Below are 12612 nucleotides of genomic sequence, written 5' to 3' on the forward strand. Positions count from 1 at the left end.
TTGGAAGACGCCCGGCAGGGTATTCTTACTGTACATTACTGGCCGCTCTGTCGAGGGCCTTTCCAGCATGTCCCATACCGCAGTACTGGCTCTAGTCAGCAGATGGCGCCATTGTATAATGGCAGAAAGAGAAAGCTCCCTAGGAAACCGTGAATCCAAAATTGGATTGCAAAGGGTTAAAGGGATACATTTTACTTGGGTTGAACCTTTTCAAAATAAATGACTTGACCTTTTATAGATGCCTGGACTGTCAAGGTAATGGGGTTAATAGGTCCAACAGTGACCAACCTGTGACACGTGGAGCCCAGGGGTAGACCACAGGGTGGGCTTATTTCCAGCTACCTGGTTTCTGCACTCGGGTAAGATGGAGCCCTAAATCACATCTAGCACTTTACAGCCACTTCTGTTCTGCTCCCTTTGTGGATACGAGCCTCCTCAGGCTTCACCAGCTGACACACAAACCTCTGTTATGGATTGCTTAAAGCGTCAAGGACTGGCTAATAGAGTATAACACTTTATCTTAAGCAAGGCTAGTAGTGCTTAGGTGTAAATATACAAAAAATTTACAGACGGGTAAGAAGCCTACAAATACACACAAAGCACTTTTAGATTAAAAAAAGTCACTGAAGTTGTGTCAAATCGTCATGACTGCGAGGAGCACACAGAAAGCTGGGCAGTCCTGCGTTAGATGCAACGTCTGGTCCTGACAAGGAGATCTCTCTTTAGTTTTAAGTCTTTTGGGTCGCACCTCTGCTGACCTCCCGTAACATCACCTAAAAATGTAATATTTTGGCTGTATTTTACCCTGGAAGCGCTCTAGATGGGAAGTTTATAGCCGCCATATTTCATATTGTGAATATACCTAAAAGTGGATACCAAACACGTGACAGGTGATTAGCTTTGCAGGTATGCGGTTTCATGTGTTTGTAGGGATCGCACAGTGATGGGAGTAAATGCACTGGGGCCATGGTACATTCACAGGTCTGAAAATATGACTATTGCAGGTTTTACAGTCTGGACTGTTATCGGGGGCGTAGCTAAAGACTCGTAGGCCCGGGTGCAAAAGCTTATCTTGGGAACCCCTAACTTCTCTTAACCCCCTTGACGCAGAGGCATAAATTGAAGCTCCTGGGCCCCAATGCAAAACCTATAACAGGGCCCCCAACTATGATTATTTTATTCATAGTACTGGGCTTTCTATATGGAGAAGAGAGGCCTGATGGGCCCCCTAAAGCTACTGGGCCTGGGTGTAACCGCATCCCCTATACTTATGCCAGTGACTATCTAATTTGCATAGAGATAACAGAGGCCAAGAAAATCACACAAGTTTTGTGCGTTGCAAGATGCACAAATATGGACCCCATTGTTCTGAAGGGGTTCATACGCATGAGCATTTGTTTTTGTGTTTTCCTGCATCGCACCATGCCCTATATGTCTGCGAGATGGCCCTTTTTGAAACCGACGAGTGATCTCCCCAATCCTCTACCGTGGCTGTTACAGCCTGAGCAGGGGATTCCCTTCATCCTCGCAGTGATGCACAGCTGTTTTTACATAAAAACACCTTACATCCGCTGGGCTTTCGTATGGTGGCAAGTGCAATATCGGGCTGTGACTCGCTGCCCGATATCGCACTCGCCGTGTGACGTTAGCCTAAGGCTGGGATCACACTTGCTGTGTGTGCTAATTCCACCCAAGAGGTTTGGGCACAACTTGCACCAGATTGTACATGGATGTACCCCCTGATACACAGACGTCCCATGCATTTGCATGCCCTAATACTGATCCGTGATATGGACAAAAATAGAACATGCAATTATTTTTTTCACATGGACCTTCAGTCTGCATGAAGAAAAAGGCAGTGTGCATAACCTCATAGGCTGTAATAGGTGCGCATGCTTATGACACCAACATCACACAGACCCAAATATGCTAGTGTGCCGTCGGACCTTATGGAGGAATTTACCAAGGCTGTGCCGTAGTTTTATGTCAAAGTTTCAAATTTTTGTAGGTGGAAACAAAAATTAGGGAGAGCGCCATAGCCCGGGGGACAGAAATAATTGTATAGGATTCTACTTACCAGGTGTCAGGCGGAGCAACAAAAACTTTTTGTGTCCCGCCTGCACCGGGAATTCAAGTTCGCCTTTTCTAAGGTTTCTTTGCTGGAGGGTCTTCTTGTGTTATCCAGAAGAGTAAATATATGCGTATCTAATAGTACTCAACCATACTGTCCTGGAGAGCAGCAGCTTATAGAAATACCCCAAAGTTTATAAAAACATATGGGGAAAAGATAATATAAAAAAAAGAGCTTGATAAAGGCGTCAGCTAGACGCAGAAACGCGTTGCTTTTAACGATATATCTGTATTTGATTGTTATGTGGGGAATAAAAAGATTTGCTTGCTATTGAACTGAGGGTTTTTAGAAGCTTATTCCCTTATCCACTCAAGGGTTAATGTTGCAGCGCAGCTGTTAAAGTTTTTTTTCTTTTTTTTTATAAAATTTTTGTAGGTAGGATTTTGCTAAAAGAAAAAAATATATATATTGAGACTTTTTGCTGTTGTATCTAGAAAAAGCAGTGAGGATTTCAGACAAATCTAAGAAATTAAGGTTTTTTTGGGGGTTTTTTTTTTCTTTAAGTCACAAATTTTGTCGCAATCTCGCTGCAACCTCTGACATGCACCCTGCAGGTATAGTTTAGTCTAGTCCGTTTGATAATTGGGCACTAACTTTCCTAAGGATCCCAGTCTCGCATTTCCATAGGGGGGGGGGGGGGGGGCTTCCATAGGAGTCTATGGGAGCTTCCAGCGTATCTCGGCCAAAGATGGGGCAAAACCTATCTTTGGACGCAGCATATAAAATTGGTGACAGAAAACGGTTACCATTGTGCTATTTTTTCCCAACACGATTTTTTTTTTTGTTTCGCTACTAAAAATTGTCCATCTGAATAAATACATTGGAATCTGGCAGTGTATAAGCTCCATACCTGGCTTTCTTGTGATGACGGCGAGGGCATTCCTTTATTGTGGAAGAAGAGCGTACTTCCTCCATGGCCCTGTGGTTTTCCAAAATCACTGATGTCATGCATTTGGAGGATCGCACGTCCCCCATACATGACCATCAGCGCTCTCTCACACGAGCGTGTTACTGGGTGTATTACCCTGCAGGGAGCACGCACCAGTCAACGATGCATTGCGTACTGCGGCATAGTGGAAAATTTGCACCAAAATCTGCATCATCTCGAAGTCAAAGACTGCATCAAAATTGATGTGTGTAAACGTAGCCTAGGGTCGGATTCATGCGGCTGAGAATCTCGCACGAGTTTGGTGCATTGTGAGACTCAAGAAACTCAGGCGAATATGAAGCCCGTTCTTTTCAAAGGTGTCATATACATGCATGTCCTATCTTTTCGCACTCCTCGGAACGCATCATCCGTGGTTTGCAATGGGATGGTAAAACACATCGTACGGCGTGCCGTGTGAGTGCGATCCGAGGCCTCCCATTGAAAACAATGGAAATACTCTCTGATCCTCTAACGCGCCGGAGGATCATAACTTCACAGAAGTGATGGGAGCGGTTCCTGCCAGGAAAACGCGTCGCATCGGTGTGAAAAAGCACGTGGTGAGCGCAATAGCAGGCTGATATTTTTTCAGCCCGTTATCATCCTCGCCCGTGTGTAGGTAGTCTAAAAGTCATGTGATATGTGATCCTCCATGTGTATGACACCATTCATTCTGGAGTGTGTGCTATTTGTTCCATTTTTAAAAAAAATGGAGACCTAATGGAATGGAGCAAAGGGAAAGCTTTGAGTTTCTTAAAAACCCCGGTGAAATCAATGGGGGGGGACACAGATAATTTCTTGTTATTTTAATTTTGCTTCTCTGCTTCAAAAACAGAATTATGACAGGAGCCCCCAAGCAGATGTGACCTGAGCCTTTGTTCTGGGGGTTCACTCCTCTTCTAGTTTCTGCAGTCACTCAGTGCCCTTTTAGGCCGGCTGCACACGGCCGTGACGGGCTTCGCCGCGGAATGCCGTGGCGGAGCCCGTCACGGCGCCCCCCCAGAGACCCCCAAACTTACCTGCGGATCCGGCGTCCTCGCTCCCGCATGCCGCTTCGGCGTGACACGCCCACCGCGTCACATGGCGTGGCCGACCGTGTCATATGACGTGCTGGCCGCGTCATATGACGCGGCGGCGGTAGGCAGAGAGGCGATTTCACGCTATCTTCCGCTGTGCTACAGCGGAAGATAGCGTGAACGGACGGCTTCCATTGACTGCAATGGAAGCCGTCCGCGTGTACACCTGCGCAAATAGAGCATGCCGCGGGTGAGGACAGGAGATTTCACGGTGCGAAATTCTGCGGTGGAATTCCGCACCGTGAGCCCTGAGCTATTAGCTTCAATGGAACCTAATAGCTGCGGGCAACGCAACGGATTTCCGACGCAAATTATGTGGCGGAAATCCGTCCGTGGGAAAGAGGCCTTAGACTGAATGTTTACATTGAGCTTCTCGCCGGATCGTGGGAATGTGGATCATTCAGAGTAAATGCCGGTATGATCTGGATGATATGTGGTTTGAAATTCGTTTAGTTCGAGCAGGCATAAAAATCAAATGATGATCGGCCTGTGAAAATGGGCAGTTGGTTGTCTGTTATTGGAGGGGGAGGAGAGGAGTAATTGTGTCTCCTGAAGTTTGCAAGTTCAATCCCCTCATGGGTCAGGTACCCAGCTTAAGTTTGGCTCAGCCTTCCATTCCTTTGAGGTTGGTAAAATGAGTGAGCAACTTATTCCGCTTCTTTACCAGGTAATTTATTACCCTCCACCAAGGGTGGAAGGTAATAAATTACCTGGAAGAGAAGCACAATAAGTTAGCGCTATACAAATAACAAGATTGTTTATTTAAAACAAATATTTCGGTTTTTCCCATTGCTTTTAATGGGTTTTCAAAGAAAAGGAAAGAACTACAACGAAGCCCCCCCCCCCACACACAGAGCGACACCAGTCATCCAACATCCAGAAGAGCACTTCCCCACACTGTCAGCTACCCGGGCATGAGAGGCAGTGATGACATAATCGCTCTGATGTATAAATGTCTCTAATTTTCCGCCATTTTCTCGTGGCCCGTGCATAGGCCGCTACCTGCCGTCCAAGATAGCCGCTCGTGCATACTAACTACCTGAGACGCGACCTCTAGTGCCCGCAGCGAGTTTCCGTAGCCCCGCCTCCCCCGCGGCTTGTGGGCGGAGTCTCCCGCTGTCAGTTAGCCCCGCCTGTCTAGAGCGCAGTAACCGATTATAAGAGCACCGCGGGATGGCTGGTGAGTAGTTGTGGGTGTCTGCGGGCTGTGTGCGGTCTAGTGGTCGGCGCTGCCGCACTGGTGGTGTTTATACTGTCCGTTATGTATTAATGGGGGGCATCGCCAGAGGCCGGGGGGCAGCTGTACCCGTGTGCGCTGCACTGGTCACGTGTTATCGTGCCACCATGGACCTATTTATACTCCTAGTGAATCTGGCCAATCACTTGCTCCGCGGCAGAGGCCATGCCAGTGCATGGGGGCGATGGGCAGCATGACCTCTGGCACAGATAGTGCCCAGTCACTCACACAGAGCCTGGGGGGGGGGAACTGCTTGTTGTGTTCCCAGCGCTCCGTCCAACCTGTATCTCCAGCCGCTGTGCCAGGCCCCGCCTCCCTGTAGAGGGGGAACACTGTTCCAACATTCAAAAGTTTGGAACTCTCCAAAGTGAGAAACATAAACAGCGAGCTGCGAAACTGCCGCCTGTGCCAGTGGGGTTTGTAGTATACCAGGAAGGCGCAAGTCTCACTGTGAATATGTCAGGGTAAGGCGGTTTTCACTTGGGCAACCAAATCACGCAATAGGCAACCAAATCGGACATGGGAAACCATGATGCGATAGCGTAAAAAAACCGCATGTTTGTGAAGCCCATGCTTTCCTTAGGGAGCCTTTGTTTTTGTCACGTCGGAACTCACGAAATTGCATTTTTTCGTGCGATGCAACCTTAACGTTAGGAAGTCCTATTCTCTTTCTCGCAAAAACATCGCTGCAAAATCGCGTGAGAAAAGCGCTAGCGGCAGCGATGTTTTGGTTAGATAACGCTATGAAATCGCAGGAACAAAGCTGCGATATCGCTGTCGCCCATGTGAAACTAGCTAGGGGCTCATGCGTAAAACGCTGCGAGGATCACGCACGCGGTCATGTGCGTTGTAACTTTTTAAAATAAAACTCCCCGCTCTGTCACACGCAGTGTACACAGAGTAAAAACGGAAACCTAATGGAACTGAAGCCTCTCTGGTTTTTTTTGGAACCCCATTGAAATCATTGAAAAAACGATCACTGCCTTCTCGTTGCGTGTAAACGCTCCCCTCTCAGCACTTCACATAGGAGGTGAGCTGTGAGCGCTGAGCTGAGCGAGAAGCCAGCAATGTCTTTCTCTGGAAACGCTCTGCCTGAGCGCTAACGACCATAGCGGTGACGTCAGCACTTATGGAGTTGTTTAAAGGACTGTCGGCCCGTGTAAAAGGGACCTCAGTAGAGATGAGCGAGTATACTCGCTAAGGCACAGCTATGGCGAGTAGTGCCATAGCTGAGTATCTCCCCGCTCGTCTCTAAAGATTCGGGGAGCGGCGGGGGGTGGGGAGCGGCAGGGGAGAGCGGGGAGGAACGGAGGGGAGATCTCTCGCTTTCTCCCTCTCTTCCCCCCCAATCCCCGCCGCAACTCACCTGTCACCCGCCAGCCCCCGAATCTTTAGGGACGAGCGGGGAGATACTCGGCTAAGGCACTACTCGCTCGAGTAATGTGCCTTAGCGAGTATACTCGCTCATCTCTAGACATAAGGCAAATGTTTGCCCTTTAGATGCGCTATGTCTGTGATTAAACTGTATAATAAAAGGGCTGGTCTTCATTTAACATTTTTAGGGTAAGTGCTCACGGGGTTAACTACTGCGTTTTTTTTTTGGCGACACAAGTCCACAATACCGTACCAGCGTAGTAGAGGAGTCCTACCAAAAGTCATAATACTGCAGATGGTGCAGACTCTTCAGCAGGTCAATTCTGCAACTTTTCATTCTGGATTTCAGCTTTTGCAACGTGCAGGGTGAAATCCACGACAAATCCACAAGCATCCTGTGCAGATTCCGCAGCATATCCACCCCGTGTGCTGATACCATAAGGCCTCCTTCCCACGAACGGATTTCCGCCGCGTAATTCGCGGCGAAAATCCGCTGCGTTGCCCGCAGCTATTAGGTTCTATTGAACCTAATAGCACAATGCTCACGATGCGTAATTCCACCGCGGAATTACGCACCGCGATTTCTCCCGTCCTCACCCGCAGCATGCTCTATTTTCTGCGGGTGAGGACGGGCTGTACGCACTGACGGCTTCCATTGCAGTCAATGGAAGCCGTCCATTCACGCTATCTCCCGCTGTAACCAGCGGGAGATAGCGTGAAAAAACGCTTTCCCGCCCACCGCCGAGCGTCATATGACGTCAAATGACGCGGTCCGGCCGCGTCACGTGACTCGGCCAGCCGTGCACGTGACACGGCTGGTGACGCGAGGGCGGTGACGGGCGGTGACGCGCGGCGGTGGGCGGGGAAGCGATTTCACGCTATCTCCCGCAGGTAAGTATAGGGGCTCTGGGGGGCGCCGTGACGGGCTTCACAGCGGAATATTACGCTGCGGAGCCCGTCACGCTCGTGGGAAGGAGGCCTAAGTGTTAGCACATAACATTGAAGTGAGAAGGACCCTTGAAGCCAATGAATGAGCACCAACTTGTAGGTGTGTCCTTGCTTACAACATTTCGGGATGTTGCTGCAATACGTACAGTGCTGAACGAGTGCCAGAGCAAGAAAGTTACAAGCATGCTGTTACAAGAATAACGTGTATTTTGGTTCTGGCTGGAAGTATTCTAATCAGATTAGTGCCTATCAGGTGAGATAGCAAAAATGTGTTTCCAACAGATCAAGGCCTGTCTGAATTAGGCAATGTTTCCCCACTTCTCATTTCTTTTTGTCCCCAACAGTAAAAGAAATCGGTATACTAGTCCAAAGGTGTGTGCCTAGGTATGAGACAAGTAAGACCATACACCTTGAACAATTGTATGCTTGAACAATTGGTCATTTGCTTCAGGGATCGAGCCTGGGACCTCCTGCACTCCAATCAGTAGCTCTCCCTGCTGAGCAGTCCAGCCCTTGGACAGTTCCCCTGCATGACTCTGCTTTGTTCCCAGATCCTGCAAACCCAGCCCCCAGAATTGTGTTTGCCTATTTGGCTGCTGCATCACACCGTTGACTCATGTTCAGTCTATGATCTATTAGTATACCCAAGTCTTTTTCACATGTGCTGCTGCTTGGCCCAATTCCTCCCATTCTGTATGTGCCTTTTTCATTTTTCTTGCCCAGATGTAGGACTTTGCATTTCTCCTTGTTCAATACCATTCTGTTAGTCGTTGCCCACTGTTCAAGCTTTTCTAGATCTTTTTGAATCCCCTCTCCCTTCCCTAGTGTTAGCTATCTCTCCTAGCTTTGTGTCGTCGGCAAATTTAATAAGTTTTCTCTCAATTCCCTCCTCCAGGTCATTTATAAAAATGTTGAACACCACTGGGCCTAGGACAGAGCCTTGTGGTACCCCCTTGATACATTCTTCTTCTTGGATATGCAGCAATTTCTGACCACTCTTTGAGTACGATCATAAGGCTGCTTGCACACAGCAGAGTCGGGTTCCTGCAGCAGATCCCGTCTCTGACTGCGGTTGGCGACCCTGTGCACCTGCATTTTCTAATCTTCATCTGTGCTGCGGATGGTCACGGTGAGCTGCCGTCGGACATGTACAATACAGATTTTTTTCCCAAATGTTTATTTACACCGTGCCGTCGCTAGACGATGACGCAGAAGTCACGGATCAGACGGTTTCCATTGACTTTAATGGAAGCCATCTGTGCAAAAATGGAGAATGCTGCAATTTCTCCTCCGCAATTGTTCTCCGCTTGTGTGCAGGAAGAATCGATTTTTGCTGTGGATCCGCGGACACCTAACGCAGATTCTGCAGCAAAAATGCGCCCGTGTGCAGGCGGTACCTTTTCTGGTTTTCGCTTGCAAATATACCAAAATACCGCCATAGAATAGTTGTCCCACAACTAATTAATATTGTAACCCGAGGAGACCACAGGCACTAACGAATGATATGCCTCATGTACCAGAACAGAATGTACCTACAGGACTCCTATGTGAAGATGCTGATTCTATTTTCATACAGGCATCATAAGGCCAAGCTCACACGACCGTGTTTCCGGCGTGCTGCGTATGAGCACACAATGACAATGCACACTTGCTGCATGCCGCTAATCCCTATACACTACCTTGGCGTGTATGCATGCGTAATACATGCTAAAATAGAACATGCTGCAGTTTTCTTGTGCAGGAATCATGGCTTGCTGTATGTGAGCTGACGGAGGCTCTGAGCACGTCCTCCAAGAGGTGCGAAGCGCAAGATGTTCAATGTATTTTCTTCCGTGCCTACTGACACATTTGGTCCAAGAATCAGCTTAGAGTCCGTCTACTTGTACTGGAAGTGCTGCTGATCTTCTGTTCCGTTTTTTGCATGTGGATTACAATAAGAGGAATGCGGTAAATCTCTTCCACGCGCTGTGGAATTAATGTGACACAGAAATCGACCTTTGGTGGGGATTTATAGATCTGCAGCATGTCAATCCCTTTGTAAATTTTAACATAGGCTTTCACCCCTTCTAATGTCGAGGGGTGAGACCAGCACATTATACATGCAGACTCACGATGGAAAAGTCTGCAGCGTGTGGACCCTGTTTTAGGGCCCATTCACACGGGTGTATGTGAGTTGCGCTTGAGATCCTCAGTGTCCTGTCTGATTCTTGTCTATATGCAAATAAGGGAGATGGAACAATACCTCTGCAGCGCCACCTATTGGATGGCAGCATTCCTGCAAACCAATGTACGACTCTTTAAACAAGTTTTTAAAACAGTGATTGGGAATAGGAAGCCAAGCCAGAATCCATACACAGACAGCTGTTTCAGGGTGTTTGCCCATCACTGTGCTGTAGGTTTCTGGCTTAGCTAGTGAGAGGCCTGTGATGTGGGTCAAGAGGGGTGTCGCCTCTCCTTCAGGAGAGCACCTAGAAGGTGTGAGGAGACACCTAATAGGTGGGTGGGTGTGGGGGGCATTGTCTCTCCCCAAGGAGAGCACCCTTTGGGTAATATATGCAAATAAGGAAGATGGAACAATACCTCTGCAGTTTCCTATTCCCAATCATTGTTTTAAAGACTTGTTTAAAGAGTTGTACATTGGCTTGCAGGAATCCAAAAAATGGCGCTGCAGAGGAGGTATTGTTCCAACTTCTCTATTTGCACGTTACCCAGCGGAGCATGCATGGCCTTATAAGTCTCCTACCTCCTAGGTGTCTCCACAGCCCTTCTGGGTGCTCTCCTTGGGGAGAGACGACACCCCTTCCGATTTTCGTCTATGGCACAGACAAAAATAGGACAATAGGCAATTTTTTTGTTCTTCACAAGGATCACTGGTCTATGTGGAAAAGCACGTGTGTGTAGGCTAGTTGGCGGTAATGGATTTGCGTGCTGTCTGTGAAGTTGACGGATAAAAAAAATGGCCGTGCAAATTAGTCCTAAGTTAGAACAGGAGCCGTCTACTTTGTGTAATGCAGGGATCATTTGGTAACTAGAAGTCTACGGCAGTGCAGTTGACTTGTGAATGACTTGTGTGTTCTGTCAGACATTGTAACGTAGTTTCGTCGTCCTCTCATCATGACTAAGTCTGTAGTGTGACGGGTCACGTGTGAGGGGGCGCTCAGAATCATCTGTTACATTAGTGTCTAGACTTCACGTCTGGTATTTGTCCATTTGGAAGTTATGGCCTGACTGTGTCCTTGAACCCTTGGGCACACAGGTTTTTGGCAGTTTGGACTGGTGATCCGAATGCTGTTCTCTTTATTGGTATAAATTAAAGGGGTTGTGCCATCAGACAGAATCGGCTATGATCCTGACGGCGGCGGAGCGGTAAGCACTTCTCCGTTCATTTAGCTCCAGTCAGGCTTCCTAAAGGGATGTTGTCCGGTATCGGAGAACCTCTTTAACCCTTTCCAATCCAATTTGTATTTTGTTTTTCCCAGGGGGCTTACTCTTTTTCTTTTTTTATACAATGGTACTATATGCTGGCTAAAGCCAGTACTGCATGAGGTGACACGTTGGATAGGCTCTGACAGCAGAGAGGCAGGCGATACACAGTAAGAGAACCCCGAGGGATGTCTTTTACAGCCTTAAATCATAATGTCTTTAGCCGTCAGACAGTGGATTGGAAAGGGTTAACACATACAGATATCTTCTAACTGATGTATTGATACATTTTTAGAATAGAAGGAATGCTCATTACCATGCCACAAGCCATCCAGCTTTAGTATACTTATAGTAGTGGGGATTAACGTTTCCTAAGACACTGCCATCTTATCAGAGTGCCCACTACTCGAAGGAGCTGTGCCAACAATAAGGCTATTCATGCACATTCCTACAATACTTATGTGGATTAGTGAAGTCACAGGGTAAGGCACATTGGGATATAGGGGCTTATACACACTGCACATTTGGTTAGTATTTTGAAGCTAAAATCAGGACTAGACCCCAGGAAGAAAAGTACAGATCCGCGCGTACCTGTTATATCGCCTTCTCTTCTGTACTGTTGATGCTCCGCATGGCTTACTGTCAGACATGCACAGTACAGATTTGTTTTTTAAACTCCTGCTCCTGTCAATTGCGGAAGGGCCGCGGTTCGGATGGCTTCCATTAACTCCAATGGAAGCCGTCCGCGCAGAATCCGTGCAAAAATAGAGCATGCTGCAATTTATTTTCCGCGAGCGATCCAGTCCTGTTGTTGGCTTCAAAATACCGATGTTAACTACTCACCAAATCTGCAATGTGTGAAAAAGGCATAAGGTAGCCTCGTTGACACCAAGTGTAAAGGCCCATTTACACGCAAAGATATCTTAAAAATGACTGAAGGTTTTAGAAGATTTAGAAATCTTTTTTTCATAAAGTGTTAATGGCCATTAATACTTTATCATCTTAATTTGCATGTAAAAGGGCCTCCAGGAGCTGTTTGCAGAGCCCAGTGTGTGATTAATCACAAGCCAAGCTGTACACATGGTGGCACCGTTTACATATAACGATTATTGCTCATTTTCGGTCATTTCGAACGCATTTTGAGCGATACTCGTTATGTGTAAATGGGCCTTAAAACAAACAGATAAAAAGTATAATACAATTATGAACCCACTTCTGATCTTGATTTAAAAATACTGATGACAGATATTGACCAAAATACACAATCGTGAGCAACCTTCAAAAATATAATTAAATCATTTTTAACCAAATACTTTTTATTGAACATTTTCGTATGATACAAATTGTTATACTTTCACACATGTTAGTTATGCATAAATTATTCATCAAATTTTTCTGTTTGTGATGCACCACGACGGCACAACATGCGAACAACACCAACAACTATTTTAATTAGCCATTCTGTGTGTTTATACAGTGTTGTATTTTTAATAATTTA

General features: G+C 47.0%; 1 protein-coding gene across 2 annotated transcripts in view; it reads left to right on the forward strand.

Annotated features, from left to right (window-relative positions):
• Positions 1-5244: 5244 nt before the first annotated feature.
• ACACB (acetyl-CoA carboxylase beta) overlaps positions 5245-12612 on the forward strand; it is a 115696-nt gene continuing 108328 nt past the window's right edge. For both annotated transcript variants that reach the window (XM_066603861.1, XM_066603862.1), the window contains exon 1: positions 5245-5312. The gene's annotated coding sequence lies outside the window, so the exon portion shown is untranslated. The remainder of the gene's footprint in view (positions 5313-12612) is intronic.

Source organism: Eleutherodactylus coqui, chromosome 5 (genome assembly GCF_035609145.1).
Source record: "Eleutherodactylus coqui strain aEleCoq1 chromosome 5, aEleCoq1.hap1, whole genome shotgun sequence".
In the NCBI taxonomy this organism is placed as follows: Eukaryota; Metazoa; Chordata; class Amphibia; order Anura; family Eleutherodactylidae; genus Eleutherodactylus; species Eleutherodactylus coqui.